Source organism: Hemibagrus wyckioides, unplaced genomic scaffold (genome assembly GCF_019097595.1).
Source record: "Hemibagrus wyckioides isolate EC202008001 unplaced genomic scaffold, SWU_Hwy_1.0 Contig6, whole genome shotgun sequence".
Taxonomy (NCBI): Eukaryota; Metazoa; Chordata; class Actinopteri; order Siluriformes; family Bagridae; genus Hemibagrus; species Hemibagrus wyckioides.
The window spans coordinates 662,390-678,940 of record NW_026690808.1 but is presented as its reverse complement, the minus strand read 5'-3'; the positions used below and the strand labels follow the sequence as shown (position 1 = coordinate 678,940).

Genomic DNA, 16,551 nt, shown 5'->3' with positions numbered 1-16,551 from the left:
ATATTTTATTTCTGGATTAACTTGATTTGTCTAACGCTTACTCTATCTCCTTGCTATAGCTCTCAGTGTGTGACTGAGAATGCAGAACACTGGTTTCAGCTGTGAGTGCTGTGATCATAATTTGGGCATGAATCAGATCGTCTCGGGATATAGCGCTAACAAAGACTACAGCCATTCCGATCATGTCTAAATCGAAAGCCAGAGGGCCGCCAGAAAGCATAGCGCTACGTATAGCGGCTGCGTTTTTGGAATCCCAAAACGATCACTGATTGCAGCCAGCGGTGTGTTGGTGTTACGTTCATTTCGATTCATTGCGCAAAAACGGTATATAACCAAAGCTACAATACCACTGAACTCTTCAACTTAAATCGTTCTTAAGCTTCTTGATGAACTGAGGAGAACTCTCTTTTGGCTTATTTTCTCTCTCGGTGTCTGTGAGTGTCAGTCCCAGTGTCAATAGAACTAATCATGTAGTGTATCCGGGTTGCAGGATTTTTTCATTTATTTGTTTGTTTTTTTTTATTTAAAAAGCACAGAAGGTATCATTTGCGTATGAATCTGTTCGTCTCTCGATATAGTGTCAAAAAAGACTACAACTATTCCAATCATGTCTAAATCAAAAGCCACTGCACCAGGCCAGAGGGGCTCCAGAACGCATATCACAACATGTAGCAGCTCCTTTTACCTGGCGGCCCAGGTGTGTGGGGTGCCGTGATCGTATAGTGGTTAGTACTCTGTGTTGTGGCTGCAGCAACCCCGGTTCGAATCCGGGTCACGGTATTAGCTTTTCCACATCACCGCTGAACACTAGGCATGGCTTTTGACCGCTGGCTGTTTGTCACTTGAAAAGCATAAACAGGTAGGACCCTGCTCCCCTTAAAACTCACATGGGCCAGTGGCGCAATGGATAACGTGTCTGACTACGGATCAGAAGATTCTAGGTTCGACTCCTGGCTGGCTCGGCTGCCTTTTAAGAGCCCAGAGGTGTGCCCCAAACTCCAGCTGCCGAATTGCTGGCAGAGTAACACCTCCCACAATCCCTGAAATGCGGAGAGTCCTGTACTGGGAGCTACGCTGGCTTTCTGCACCAGGAACACCAGCCCACGCTCTGTCTAGCGGCTGATCTTCCACTGGAGTGACAGCTCGAGTAGCTGGATGTTCGGTCAGCGCTGGCCAATTTTGTGCTCTGCAATGCAAGGTCCCCATGCAAAGCTCTGGATGATACCTCGCTGGAAATCAAACTGCTTGGTGGTCGAGTAAAACACCGATCCCAACGCTCCTGGGGAGCCCTCCCATATGGTCTAGCGGTCAGGATTCCTGGTTTTCACCCAGGTGGCCCGGGTTCAACTCCCGGTATGGGAACGTGACTTTATTGGATTGCTTGCAGAGCTGGCAAGAAGTTCACCAAATCACTCAGTTAATAACGGCCGGGAACGCTTCCTCAACGGAAACCAAAAACGATTACTGATTGCAGCCAGCAGCATGTTGGTGTTGTGTTCATTTCGATTCACAGCGCAAAACGTTACATAACTGATTTGTCATCACTTATTTATTTGTAGGCTCCCCCTAAGGCTCCCATGGGCCAGTGGTGCTACCTGAAGAATGATAGTCTGGGTCAGCCGGCCAATCACAGCTCACCTGGGAAATCTTTCTCGCCCAATCACATCGGCCCGTTACATCTTTATTCCACAATCCCTGTGCTGAAAAGATGGACAGACAATGGGGCCCGCCCACGGCAATCGATGGATCATGCGCGCTAATGACGTGTCATTCAAGTCAAATGTATTCGCATAATTACAGTGTGGCACAGTAGCGGATTACAAACGAATTACTGCGTCAGGTAAGAGACTATGTTTTTTCAGTGTGGGATTTACCTTTTTATTTTAATAACTTTGTTTAACCTTTATTTTAGTAGGTTTTTATTTATCTTTACTTTAACGGTTGTTGTTTACACATCTAGATGTAAATGTCTGGAAATGAAATGTGAGAATTCTGGTCTTTAGCCTTATATACTTTTTTGGAACTTAAAGCCAAATTGTCTTCAAAGTATAAAAAACCATTTGAGTATTTTCAGAGGGGACTGTACAAATAGTCTTAATAAGTGAGCGAGTGTGTATCTCTGATAGAAACTACTATATATTAACTGTACCAAGTCAGTGTGTTTTATGAGTATTGTTCATTTCCATCAATCTAACCTAACACTAGCCTACAATCTCCACAGAAGGTTGATCTGAAAAAGAGACCTCAGTCTGGGAATTCCTCCACATCTAAGAGTACATCCCCTACCCTGACTCCATCGCCATCCCCAACTCCTAAGCCTCTAATTGGTGAAACCCTGTCTTCTGCTTCTTCCCAACCATGTTCTAAAAGTAGTGGTGGCTCCAGCAGTGGCAGCATCACTGATGAAGGTCAGTGCAAATAAAGATGATCAGACTTTATGGTGTGTAGGAATGTACTCTCATTCACACTATTGCAGTTTACCAGTCTCTAACATACAAAAGCCAACATGGTTGTGGACCATGAACGTAGACAGGGTATTCAGAAATGAACACATCTATCTACAAAATACATAGACCACCCTGAGCAAATTGTGTCAAGACATAGAGCAGGGTAAAGGTATAAACCATAGCTTTAGAAGTCCTCTGCAGAAAAGGGAGAACTTGCTGGAAGTACAGCCATCTCAGAAGTTCTCCATCAGTAAGAGCTTTATGTTGGAATAGCTAAATGAAAACTGCTGCTGAATATAAGCACTGCTCAATATTTGGGCAATACCACTGTTATTGTGAAGCATGGTGTTGGCAGGAGTACTTCTCAGTGGCAGGAGGGGAAAGACGGGTCAGAATTAAGGGAAGGATGAAAGCAGCCGAAATACAGAGAGGTTCTTAAAGAAAACTTGCTCCACAGTGGACACAGCCTCAGATTTTAAGACAAGGTTTAACCTTTCAGAACGACAACATGAATATATCCAAGACAACCCTGGAGTGGCTTTGGAACAAGTTTCTAAATGTCCTTAAATGGCCCAACCAAATCCCAGACCACATAGGACTTCAGTGAAGCAACATGAAGATGGCAGTTACACCTGTAGCCTGTAGAGTCTTGTCAAAGGAGACTTAGAGCTGTACTCAGTAAATTGTGCATAAATCATAAGTGAGAAGTGGATTAAATTGTTTCCAAACCTACAGTGTCAATGATCTTTACTTTTATTCCTTTTTCACAGATGAGCTGTCAGGTATACTAAGAAAACTTTCCCTGGAGAAGTACCAGCCCATCTTTGAAGAACAGGAGGTATAGACATGGCCATCTCTAAAGTCTGCAACTTTTTCTTGTACTTACATGTTATTAAAATAATGGATTTAACACAATAGTTAATAGTTTGATTTTCTCTTCAACCAAATTCCTATTTCCAAACACTACAATTGCATGCTTGCATTTTTCCTCTCTGTAAATTACCTGTATTGTTTTATTTACAGGTAGACATGGAGGCCTTTTTGACTCTGACTGATGGAGATCTGCAGGAGCTGGGGATTAAAACAGACGGGCCCAGACAACAGATTCTGGCAGCCATTTCTGAAAGTAATGCTGGAAAGGTGTGTTTTTTAAAAACTGCTAGTCAGCGTTGTCTAATCTGGTCCCATGTTTATAGACGGTTCTGTTATATCATATGAATTTTATTATTTTACTATCCACAGTTTCCAGTCATCTTTTGGGAGTAGCGCAGCATCCTGCAGGTTATTCACATTTTGAGTATTAAACACAAGATATAATAGATATAAGATATAAATTAAACATTATATAGATTGTAAATTTTCACATTTTTTGCAGAATCTTTGTGTATTTATTGCCATTTCACTGTATCTGGAAGCTCTAATATACTTTATATTTATTTTCTTATACTCCAGTTTGGGCAAGACATCAGCTGCATTCCCTTAACAAAAGGTAACACTTTTGGCCAGATGAGGGACTGGAGAATGGTGCCAACTCACTTCAAGACTGATCGTACCCAAAGCAAATGAGAAGTCACAAAGGACCTCACACGTTATTCTGCATAAGGGACCGCATCTTAGAATAACGCATACAAGCATTGACATAGGGTCGCATATTGGATGTGTCTATTTTGCCATCCAATTTGTGGTGTTTAATGTATTGCTAAGTTTGGGCATGATGACAAATAACTGTCTCAGATGATATGATGTACACTGATCAGCCATAACATTAAAACCACTTGCCTAATACTGTGTAAGACCCTATCGATACAAAAACAGCTCAGACCTTTCAAAGCTTGGAGTCTACAAGAGCTTTGAAGTATGCTGTGGTATCTGGCACCAGCAGTATCTACAAGCACAGGTAATAAATAAAATAAGAAGGAATATAACAAAAAATACTAAAATACCCCAATTTAAGGGTACAAAAATATAACAAAAAATATACAAAAATATAACAAAAAATATTAGACATTTGTAGTCTAAAATTTACCTTTGCTCCAGAGACTTTCAGTGGGGTGTACTCATTTTTGCATCACCCTAATTTGAGTAAAACTGAAAATTTTGTTCTCTAAGTTGTAAAAGTTATAAAAGTTCAGATGTTATGATTAGTCCCGACTGACCTTTCTGACCTGCTTTCCTTTCTCGAATTTGCTAGAAACATGGACGTTAGACGTGGTTCAAGATGTTTTTATGTGTAATGTTGGTATTTGCAATATTTTGTTGTGCAATGAGAAGTAAGGTCCAGCTGCCAGCATGAGGAAATGGACCAAAAATGTCCTCCAAGAAATGTGATCTCAAGGTGATCTTGCATGTCTAAAAGCTATACAGATGCCATTGATGGTAGACGATTATAATGAGCTAGCTCTTGACAGTTGTTGGTTTTATACTGCACTTTCTCAGGTTGTGCTCTATTTTGGTTTATAATGTTAATTTCCAACTATCATTGCCCTACCTGCTGCTGACTACCAGGATCAGGTGTGTATATTTCAATTAAAAATACACTTTTGAAACTCTCAAAGTTTAGTAGAGAAAACACAAAACAATGACTAAGGAAATGTTTAAATTAAGTAGACTTTACTAGCAAAAAGTATTTCTTGCATAGAGAAAATTAAGTAATAAATACAAAGACTAGTCTTAATCTACATAATAACCTGATGCAAAAAGTTACCTTCATTTTTTAAATTAGATCAGGCTGGATATTTTTATCAGCGTACAAACAAACAGTACCATCTACATTTACAAGATTTATCAGACTCTCTTATCCAGAGCAACTCACATTTCCACAGCTGAGCAGTTAAGGGGTAAAGGGCTTTGCACAAGGGTCCAGCAGCAGCAGCTTGGATTAAATTGTTTAAATTGCAGTTTTATTTAAATAGCACACAAAGGTAATATTTCTAATCATGTCATTTCATATTTATGGCAAAAAAATAAAAACAGCAAGCCCACTCAAATCCAGTTTAAAACAAATGAGACAAGTCTTTTAAGAGCAAATGATGACATATAAAATAAGCTGTGTGAGCTGTGTCTGTGCTTATGGTATCTGTCTGTCCATCTCAGTCTGTCCATAATCTGAGGTGTTACAAACAGCAGAACTGATTACTGGAAGAGTTTAAGAGTGAACAGATATGTAGAGATTGATATGATTTTTTTCCAGAGGATGAAAGCTGATTTATAAGGTCATTCAGGTTCATGTACCATTGCATCTTGTTTTAATGCTGTTTAACTCTTTATATCTGGCACTAATTACACCAACAAAACCATCCTGTGCCATTTCTGTTTTTTAAAGTGGTCAGTCTGGTATATCTCATGCCATAATCCAGAATGTTACCCTTTACAACCCACGGTGACAAAGGTGTCACAAGCCCTTTAAATGTCCTGGGAAGTTCCTTTTATAGCTTTATCCTTGATTTTAACTCATGAAGTCCTAAAGTGACACCTACTGAACATCCTGGTGGGTCATGTGATAGGTCATGTGATTTTGTGTTCCCACAACAACATTTCCCAGATGTCTGCATGCCAGGCTAACAAATGTGATGGTACTAGCTCATTTTAAAAAGGTTCTTTCTTCTAGCTAAAAGGTAAGATTTGACCATTTAAGAATTCTAATGCTTACATAACATGTCCTTTATTACACTTAACCTGATGTGAACACATTTTTTGAACAATTTCATATAAAACAAATCAGTAAATTATACAAATTCATATGTCACAACGGCCCTTTAACATTAAAATTGTCACAGAAAAACTGATGTGACATATATGACACATTAGTTGGCTTTTTTTTTTTTTTTTAACTTTTAAGATTATAAACTGCTCATTTAATTTAGCTGATTCAGTGATATTTTGTTAATATTTTTACATTATTGTTACATTTATTATCAATTTATTATTATTTGTCATTATTATTTATTATAATAATTTATTAACACATTCATAATAATAATTTGTTAACAGGCATTGTGAAGGAGTACAACACATTCATGGGGTGGGGGGGGGGTGGGGGGGTTGACCTCCAAGATGCATGCGTCACAAGGTACAAGTACCACATGAGGTCACGGAGGTGGTTCCTCTACCTATTCTGGCAAACCATAATGCTTGCCTATGTCAATGCATGGCTGATCTCCCGCCATGACTGTAAACTACTTGGTGTCCACAAGCCACTGAAACAAAGGAGCTTCCAGGCTGAGGTTGCAACTAGCCTTATTCTCCTGCATTCACAAAGGGGCCGCCTATCACTGAACACCACAACTCCACCACCACCTCCCAAGAAAGTTCATGTTGGAGTTCCAGATGATGTTCATGTGGACCAGGTTGCACACTGGCCTGTGAAGTGTGGTCGTTGCAAATTCTGCAAAATCAATGCAACCACCACCCTCTGTGAGAAATGTGATGTGCGTCTTAGTTTGTCTTATAAATGTGTTATTTGGCATCTATTTAGTCTGTGTTATGTCCCCCATCATTTTCCTTGAAGGAGAAAGGGGTCTGGGTTCTTATGGGTTAAGGCACAGTGAACTCTATAATGTGTGCTTTAATTGCCTCTGTATTCCACAGTTTTACATTTCTACACAAACAAAAAGTTTAAGTCCACATTCTCAGATGCAAAATGTAAAATACTGCAAAATGTAAAATAATAGTTACCCACAAAAACAGGATCAAAATGTGGAGGTGAAAAGAAACTGCGCAAGATCTAAGCATGCTATCATATCTGTAAAACATGAGCCTGATGATGGAACTGCTGATTGCAGAAGCAAAATGAATTCTGAGGAGTATAGAAACATCAACTAAAGTTCAGGAAAAATGCCTCCAAACTATAACGTTCAAAACTAAAAACTGGGAAATTCTTGTGAGAAAAAGTCAGTCACTTGATCTGAAACCTTAAGAAAAAAAGGGGGACTAGCAATAAATGCATGATATGGAGAAAATTGTGGACATGGCTGTAAATCATGAGCATCCCCTTCTAAATAATAAAACTGCTTGAAGCCCAAACTGGAGAAAGAAACAGAGTTCAATTTTATTTTATTTTTTTTATTTACTGTACTTTAATGTACTTTTGTTAAGAAACTAGAAAGTACTAAAAACACACAAATTAAATCACTCGTGTTTCACTAACAGTGTTTTGGAATGACTGAAAGACAATAAGCATTCCTTTCCATTTTAAACATCTAACCAACCTTCATTTTCATGAACAGGATTTTTATTTATTTATTTATTTAGGAAAACACCTTAAAGACTACTGATATTATAAACTATTTCTTCTTAAAGAGTAACCTTGAGAGTTCAGAGTAACTGCATTATAAATGATGTGCTACAGTGGTGTGATTTGGTGTAAACTGTAAATCCACATTTTTAGTCCTCTACAATTTAGATTTTCAGATTTTTATCTCAAGATTTCAGACTTTTTAAACACAACTGTGCTCTGGATGCTTAAATGTAAATGTGCAATTCCCCAAATGTTACAGATTTTTCTACATTTTGGAAAAAACTTTCCAAGACTATAAATATCTGAATTTTGTTGGATGTTATTTGTCATTTTTCACATTTTAGTAAACCTTATAAAGTTTCTGAAGTTCTTTAAAAAGGATTTGTATATGAGTGAAAAGTTCATTTAGTGTTGTGTTGCTTTTTAAAGGAAAATTATATAGACATACTGATGACTAAAAATAATCAGAATGAGACGGTAATAGGAGCAAATGAAAACATTTATTAAAGTAAACTATATAAACACTATACAACTATAAGTTTATTTACAACAATATTATTTGCAGCTACTATTTATACTAATTACTATTAGCAGTTATCTATATAGACAAGGATAGAGGGATAGATTGATAAGGGACGCTCTATGAGGGATGAGGGATATTAAAACTATTCCTTGGGTGCTGGGTTCACTCTACAGACCTGTAGGGAAGAAAAGAGTATACTTTAATATTAAGTTCATCAAAAATAAGAATAAAATTAATTTCTACTTACGTGTGGAGAGCTTGAGCAATGTATAGAAAAGAAGTGAGGGAAAAGAAATGGAACAGAAGGAAGAAAAGAGGAATTTGGTAGAAGGAAGGACATTGCTCAGAGCTTCCACAAAATGTCCATCATCTTCTGGACACGCTGTCTGAGGAAAGGTCTCAGTTTGCTGGCTAAGGCTGCTGGGTCTTGGTAGAACTCCGGGGGCTGAGTAAACAGCACTTCAGCGAGATCTTCAGGAAACGAATCAGAGCCTCGTAGGCCAGCTGTACACGACCTGCATCCTGTTAAAGCAAACAAACAAAATAATCACTTCGGCTTCAGTTTTTTTAACGTGGAAACTCATTTTAAACCCTAAAATGAAGCAGTATGTAAGCCTCAGCATGTCCAGTACTTTACTAAAGATACACAGATGATGTATGACATGGGCCAAATGTCCAACTACTGCATATCCCAGACCCCTCTTCATTATGTACATTTTATTTTAATATTTATCCTAAGAATGTCCTTTTTTTAGCAGGCTGTGATTGTTATAAAATTAGCTTTTGATGCTTGTTATTTTAATTATTATTCCTTAATTACTCATATTACTCATGAATCTGAATATAAGACAGCACATAATATAAGTTAAAGCAGAGTGAACTTCCCCTGAGCAAAAACAGCAGCTAAACAAAGGTTTTACTCACAGCGAACGCCTCACGGAGAGCATGCAGCTTCAGGCCGATATCAGTTACCCCTCTCTCTGTAAGATGGTCCCTAAGAAACAAAAGATTTACATGCTTAGTGTATTAAACATACATTACTCCTTTATACCATTAAACTGTGAAGAGAAGCGTACCAAGTAAAGGGCACCTCCATCTCCTCTTGGCTAAGGCTCTCCTCACTCTCCTGCAAGACACATTAGCAATAAATCATTAAAACTCACACAGTAAATGTTACAGCCTCCCATTCAGGGGAATAGCAGCATCTGTAGATACACATCAGGTCTGAAACACAGAATTACCTCAGAGTCGTACTGTTCCTCTGAATCACTGTGGGGAGAGTCAACCTGCTCCTGCTCCCAGGTGGAGGTGTTCACCTGACCATCTTTAGCCACATGCAGGAATGTGCAGGACACCTTTTTAAAGGTTTGCTGTTAAATTAAAAAAATATATAAAAACACTGCAGACCCATATGTGTACAAAATTCCAAGAGTTACTATCTACAATAAAGACTTCATGACATTGCAATAAATTTACCACATGATCCTCAAGTGGCTCCATGATGGTTTCCACCCGGTTACAGGAAAGGAGCTCTGTAACCTTCCCATATTCAGCCTTAAGAGAACAATTTGAAGTGAACACAATTAGTCACTGCAACTAACAAAAGTTTTGTGACGCCACAACAGATAATCCCTCACCTGTATGGCAGTGAAATGGTCCTTGATGGTGGTCTGATAAGGGAATCCCTGCAAATGACAATTAGCTGAAACTCAAGATCTACTTCTCAAAAGTGTTCATCTAATAATCATTAATATCAATTCTCTTCATCAGAGTAACAAAGATGGTGATTACCAGCTGGTCGAAGTAGCGCGTCTTGGTGGTTTTAAACCAGCAAAAACCACTCTCAGGACCCCTTATCATCCCGAGGAAGTATCCCTTAACGTCCACTGCCTAGAAATAGAGAAACCAAACTAAACATTAGAACTTGTAAAGAAGGATGTGTGTGTGTTTGTATCTCAGCTGCAGCACTGTACAATACCCCAGACTGGGAGTTGGAGGAGTCTGCAGTGTTGTACTCAACATTACAGCAGGTGCTGTTCAGCTCACCAGCACTGAGGGGCTGTGAAAAGTAGAAGATGAGGATCATCAGTGTTTTTTATCATAGCAGTTTCACACTAACACTTTCAAACATTCTGTCACTTGGAAAATCCAGAGATCAGATTTAGTAAATAAATGACAGGTTTGGTTACCAGAACAACAGCTGAAGATGTGGAGTGAGTTTCTGTGGGTAGCTGCGGCAGGATTGGCTCAACAACCTTAAGACACACACACACACACACACACACACACACACTTAGACAAAAGCAGCCTACACGTTTCAAATGTAGTTAAAATATTTTACTGACACATACCTGGAGGACTGAGGGAGTATCTGACGATTCTCCCAGCAAATCCACAGCTTCTGCAATAAATTAGTTTCATGTAAGTTTAATTACAACTAATATTTTCTGTTAAATGTAAAACATTAAAATGGCCAAATTTATAAGGTAGTAGAGAGAGAGAGAGAGAGAGAGAGAGAGAGACCTTGTAAATTTTTCTCTCCTTTCTTTCTAATGCTTAAAAGTTAATAAACCTGTGAGTTAGTTAGCTAGTTAATTTGTGAAGAAACAGACTAATTGTAGCATTAGTAGCTTGTGTAAATTCACTGTACATGTGACTGATTAAACTCTCTAAATCCTCAAGTCCAGGCATCCTGATGAACTCCACCTCCCCATCAGGATCCACACGCTGCCGTCTACTCAGAGGGGCTTCTTGATTGCCATCCTCTTTGTCCCGCCTCCTCCTTATGCCCTGGCGTGGGACAGGAGTTATCATTGTGGCAGGAGCATAGTACATACCAGCCACAATGTTGTGGATGTCGATATTGAAATAAGGCTGGGGCAAAGGAACTGTTGAAGGCTGTGGACTCCCTGAAGGTGGTGGCCTCCTCAAAGGGGATGGGGTTTTATTTTAATAGCACTGTGCATGTTTTATACAGCAGGAAAGCCTCACTATCAAAACAAGAAGTATTTACACAAGTTATATTACTGTAATCCTCCTATAACAGTGCATTAAAAACTCAGTATTTACATTTTAGCTGCATTTATAGGTGTTATACAGGGCTCTTCCAGTATCACGGCTTCACTGTTAGTCACACTGTGCACTTATTTCAATGCTTAAAAATATCTTCCCCCAAAAAATGCAGATTAAAATACATTTCTATTACAGTCTATTACTTTAGCACTTTCTTACTCCAGTGGTTCACATCCCCTTTGAGTCCAATTGTGTCTCCTCTCAAAAATTCGCCCTTTATCGTAAATTACACTACTCCTAACTATTTTATTCACGACAGCTAGAAACAAAACCTTGCTGAACAGAATTGAAACAAACAGCTTGATATTTTTGCCTAAGCTGCACTCTACATTGCCACACTAGCTCCATTTATTTGTACCGATTGGTTTTGTTCAGCTAGCTGCCTTTCCTCACAGCCCCTTTCTCTCTCCGCTTTAACAACTCGACAAACACGGACAATGAAAAATCCTTAAAATAATAAGTTACTTCATGTTATTGTAAGTATTTTAACTTATTCTATTCACTCCATCAAAAAAAACTATGAACACTGAAAAACACTTACTTAGCTACATGCTAACTAGCCGTCTAGCTAATCTTTGCTAATACTCCTCGGCTTGACTTAGTAAACTTTAACAAACGTTAAGTAAACATTGGGACTTTTATGAAAAGCTGATGTTAACATATCTGAAAACATCAACACTGTTTTCTTCTTCCCTGCTCGTTTCACTGGAGTCTGCCATTTTGTCCGCTAGCTTTAGCATACTGATCGGGTACGTAAAGCGATTAGCCGAATAAAGATTAGCCGAACAGAATTTCTCAAAACCATCTAATCATATAAAACGATATTCCTGATTGCGGTTTTTTGTAATAACGCGGTGTTTAAAAGACTTTATACTTAAGTGAAAAAGAGGAAACTCAGTAACTCACCGTTCCAGGGGTCGTACAGTCCGCTCCATCCGGGCTCGGGATCCACATCCGGGTGCTGAGGCTCGGCTCCTCCCCCGAAGTTCATCATCGCTGCGCTGTAGAGTCGGTGTAGGAGTCAAATCCAGTAGTGGAGTACAGAGAAATCCGAAACAGGGGTGTAGCAAAAATGCCAAAAGATAATCCAAATCTTGCGACCTTCAGAACCAGTATAAACCAACACTAACTAGTATAAAACAGCACTAACTAGCATAAACCAATATAAACCAGCACTAACTAGTATAAAACAGCACTAACTAGTATAAACCAATATAAACCAGCACTAACTAGTATAAACCAGTATAAACCAGCACTAACTAGTATAAACCAGCACTAACTAGTATAAACCAGCACTAACTAGTAACACGAGTCAATAATGAATAAATAATAATAATAATCATAATAATGAGCTGAAATGTCCGGGAAGCCCAGGGAGTGAAGCATAGCTGAAGTTTAAGGCAGCATGTAGCTGTACAGTTAGAATTCAAGCTGTAGAACCAGTTTAAAGATGATACGACCTTAAAAAAAAAAAAAAACTCCTGTTTACGGCATCTACCGAAAACCTCCGAGAAAAACCGAACTGTACGGAAACCAGGAAGTGAAGTCCGTAAAAAATGCATTTACAAATTATATATTTTACATTTTATAATTTGCTCCTGCTGAACACACTCAGTGTCCTCAAGGTAGGATGATCTTTATCCTTTAATGCCACACTGTTTCTACAATAAATCATGTTAAAGTGACAGTGTTACAGTCTAATGTTATGTAGCACACAAGACACCTCATCTTGCCGTGAATTAGCCTAATGCTAGTTACCGTGCTAGCGAACCTGGCTACTGGTTTAAACTACACAATAAAATCATTAAGCTCGGTTTAAGAATTTATTTTATTTCCACAATGAAATATTTACCCCATTAGAAGTCCATTCTTAACAACCCCTTCTCCTGGTTTTAATAAAATAAATCGTGCTTAGCTTTGTGATTCAGCAGCTAGCGCGCTAACGGACTTTAGCCGATTTTTAGTGATTTCAATGACAGTGTAATATTTGGACTAATCATATCTACCGAGAGAACTTGTATATTTGTTGTAATTATTTAACACTTTATTGGTTATATTAATGTGAATATGATATTTCTCCTAATAATAGTTCACCTGTTAGTGAACATGCTGCTGCTTTAAATTACACACTAAAATCCTGAACCGAGTTGATGAGCTCGGGTAACGAGAATTTAGTTTATTTCCATAATATAATATTTACCCATTTAAAAGGTGACTTTTCACACCCCTGAGTACTGGTTTTACACTAAATCATGACTAGACTAGTGATTTAGTCAGGTCTAAAGGACTTAGTTACAGATGTATGTTATCTACCTAGAGAACTTCGCTAATCATTTCATTTACACAGTTAGCATCATGCTAATTATCGTGCTAGCGAACTCGGCTACTGGTTTAAATGACACAATAAAATCCTTAAGCTTGGTCAAGAATTTATTTTATTTCCACAATGAAATATTGACCCTGTTAGTAGGTCACTTTTAACAACCCTGACTACTGGTTTTACACTAAATCATGATTAGCCTTGTGATCCGCTAGCTAGCGCGCTAGCGGACTTTAGCCGATTTTTACCGATTTAAATTACACTGTAATAGTTGGACTAATTATATCTACATGTCTATTTGTTGTAATTTGTACACATTTTATCGGTAAATATAATATAAATATAATGTTTAGCCTAATGTTAGTTAAGCTGCTAGTGAACTTGGCTGTTGTTTTACATTACACACTAAAATCCTGAACGAGTTGATGAGCTTGACCAACGAGAATTTCATTTATTTCCACAATATAATACTCATCCCCATTAAAAAGTCACTTTTAACAACCTTGACTACTGGTTTTATACTAAATCATACTTAGACTACTGATTAATCAGCTCTCGCTCTAAAGGGCATGGTTACAGATGTACACCGATCAGCCATAACATTATGACCACCGACAGGTGACGTGAATAAGACTGATGATCTCCTCATCATGGCACCTGTTAGTGTGTGGGATATATTAGACAGCAGGTGAACATTTTGTCCTCATAGTTGATGTGTTAAAAGCAGGAAAAATGGGAAAGTGTAAGGATTTGAGCGAGTTTGACAAATGGTGATGGCTCCACGACTGGATCAGAGCATCTCCGAAACTGCAGCTCTTGTGGGATGTTCCCGGTCTGCAGTGGTCAGTATCTATCAAACGTGGTCCAAAGCAGGAACGGTGGTGAACCGGTGACAGGGTCATGGGCGGCCAAGGCTCACTGATGCACGTGGAGAGTGAAGGCTGGCCCATGTGGTCCGATCCACAAGACGAGCTACTGTTGCCCAAATTGCTGAAGAATTTAATGCTGGTTCTGATAGAAAGGTGTCCGAATACACAGTAAATCACGGTTTGTTACTTATGGGACTGCATAGTCAGGGCGCCCATGTTGACCCCTGTGCACCACTGAAAGCACCAACAATGGGCACGTGAGCATCAGAACTGGACCACGAAGCAATGGAAGAAGGTGACCTGGTCTGATAAATCAAGTTTTCTTTAACATGGCGTGGATGGACGGGTGTGTGTGCACATGGCACCAGGATGCACTATGGGAAGAGGGCAAGCTGGCGGAGGCAGTGTCATGCTTTGGGCAATGTTTTGCTGGGAAACCTTTTGGTCCTGCCATCCATATGGATGTTGCTTTGACATGAACCACCTACCTAAGCATTGTTGCAGGCCATCTACACCCTTTGATGGTAACGGTATTTCCTGATGTCTGTGGCCTCTTTCAGCAGGATGATGCACCGTGCCCCAAAGCAAAAATGGATCAGGAATGGTTTGATGACCACAACAATGAGAATGAGGTGTTGACTTGGCTTCCAAATTCCCCAGATCTCATTCCAGTCGAGCATCTGTGGGATGTGCTGGACAAACAAGTCCAATCCATGGAGGCCCCACCTCGCAACTTCCAGGACTTAAAGGATCTGCTGCTAACATCTTGGTGCCAGATACCACAGCACACCTTCAGGGATCTAGTGGAGTCCATGCCTTGATAGTCAGGGCTGTTTTGTCAGCAAAAAGGGGTCCAACAGCATATTAGGCAGGTGGTCATAATGTTATGGCTGAGCAGTGTATGGTATCTACCTAGAGAACTTCACTAATGGTTTCATTTCCACAATATCATAGTGAGTATAAAGGTTTTAATAATTATACAGGATAATATTTTTTATAGATTTGGGTGGTGGACAGGGGCAGGAGGTTTTAGAGAGTTTAATCAGGTCACATGTACAGTGAATTTACACAATCTGACTGCTACAATTTTTCTGTTTCTTCACAAGTTAACTAATTATCAAACTCACTGCTTTATTAACTTTTATACATTAATAGGAAAGTTTGATATTGTGTAATTGAAGAGTCATAATTCTGAGTCACAGAAAAATAATCTATTGCAGAGCCTGTGGATGTGCTGGAGGAATCAGCAGATACTCCCTCTGTCCTCCAGGTATGTGTCAGTTAAATAGTAATATTTTAACTTCATTTAAAACCTACAGGCCACTTTTTTCTAAGTGTGTGTGTGTGTGTGTGTGTTTGTGTGTGTGTGTTTGTGTGTGTGTGTGTGTGTTTGTTTGTGTGTGTGTGTATGTGTATGTGTGTTTGTGTGTGTTTGTGTGTTAAGGTCATTGAGCCAATCCTGCAGCTGCTGCCCACCGAACCACACGAAGAACCTTCAGCTGTCATTCTGGTAAGAAAATCCTTCATTTATTTCCTAAAGCCAATCAATGGATTTTACAAGGTTGTTTTTACTGTAAAGAATGTTAGTATAAATCTGATATGATAAGAAGCACTTATGATCTTCATGCTCTACATTTCACAGCCGCTCGATGCTGATGAGCCGGACAGTGCCTGCCGTGATGTTCAGTGTGTGTCTGTAGTCTCCTCCCTCTCCCAGGTATTCTACACTGCTGTAACTGAGATACAAACACACAAACATCCTTCTTTACAAGATCTAATGTTAAGTTTTGTTTCTCTATTTCTGGCCAGTGGACATAAGCAGAGACATCATTGGAATGATGAGGGGTCCAGAGAGTCGACTCTGCTGGTTTGAAAGCGCAGAGACACACTGCTTGACTCGCGAGGTAATCACAGTCTTTATTACTCTGATGAAGAGAATGGACATTTTTCAACTGACATGATTTTTAGAAGAGCACTTTTGTGAAATGTGGTTGTAGATCTTGAGTTTCATCTAATTGTCTTTTACAGGGATTCCCTTATTATACCAGTGATAAGGAGAGTTTCAGTGGCATTCAGGTAAGGGA

At 39.1% G+C, this 16,551-nt stretch overlaps 2 non-coding genes across 2 annotated transcripts; both read left to right on the top strand.

Annotated features, from left to right (window-relative positions):
* Positions 1–889: 889 nt before the first annotated feature.
* trnar-acg (transfer RNA arginine (anticodon ACG)) lies at positions 890–962 on the top strand. Its single transcript has one exon. It is a non-coding gene; the product is annotated as a tRNA-Arg (tRNA).
* Positions 963–1,290: 328 nt separating this feature from the next.
* Positions 1,291–1,362, top strand: trnae-uuc (transfer RNA glutamic acid (anticodon UUC)). Its single transcript has one exon. It is a non-coding gene; the product is annotated as a tRNA-Glu (tRNA).
* The last annotated feature ends 15,189 nt before the right edge of the window (positions 1,363–16,551 follow it).